The sequence below is a fragment of the Dinoponera quadriceps genome, unplaced genomic scaffold (genome assembly GCF_001313825.1).
Source record: "Dinoponera quadriceps isolate SergipeBrazil2010 unplaced genomic scaffold, ASM131382v1 scaffold1069, whole genome shotgun sequence".
Classification (NCBI taxonomy): Eukaryota; Metazoa; Arthropoda; class Insecta; order Hymenoptera; family Formicidae; genus Dinoponera; species Dinoponera quadriceps.
The window spans coordinates 393,195-393,829 of NW_014555200.1; the positions used below are offsets into that span (position 1 = coordinate 393,195).

The window sequence follows — 635 nt, forward strand, 5'->3', positions numbered from 1 at the left end:
TTCTTAAATGCGGAAAGAACACTCGAGTTCCATTATCTGCTATGAGATAGAACAGAATGTTTCTCAGTCGCGCCGTCCTTATGGCGATATCGATAATATGTGGTTTGCAGGATTAATTGATGCGTAATTTATGTAATTAGAACTCGGTTCGTACGCAGTTAGGAATAGGACGAGGATCCACGCGTGATATGCTCCTGGTTAACCGTGAAAAACATCCGCCTCTTTAGCTCAGTGGCAGAGCACTGGTCTCGTAAACCAGGGGTCGTGAGTTCAAACCTCACAGGAGGCAATTTTTTTTTTAGAGAATATTTCCCACCTTTTCGGAGGAAAGTTCCTCAAACGAAAAATATACCTATCTTCAAGTTGTTCTTCTTTTAAACGCTAAATTTGTAAAACTTGCGACAAGACAGTGCTCCCTCACGTGAGAAACAGCTTGGTAAAACATGGTATTTGTTTAACGAGAACTCGATATACTCTCGAATCTGCCCGAGTCGAAATTTTGATTAATCCTGCAAATTCCTTTAGATTCGAAGAGTCACTAAAGAATCGCCAGATATAGCATCAGTATTTGACCATTTTCTGCATTTAATCTTTACGTTTAACTTCAATATATAAAGTATTTGAGCGTATTAATG

At 39.1% G+C, this 635-nt stretch overlaps 1 non-coding gene across 1 annotated transcript; it reads left to right on the forward strand.

Moving 5' to 3' along the window:
* Window positions 1–217: 217 nt before the first annotated feature.
* On the forward strand, window positions 218–289 carry Trnat-cgu. The gene has a single exon. It is a non-coding gene; the product is annotated as a tRNA-Thr (tRNA).
* The last annotated feature ends 346 nt before the right edge of the window (window positions 290–635 follow it).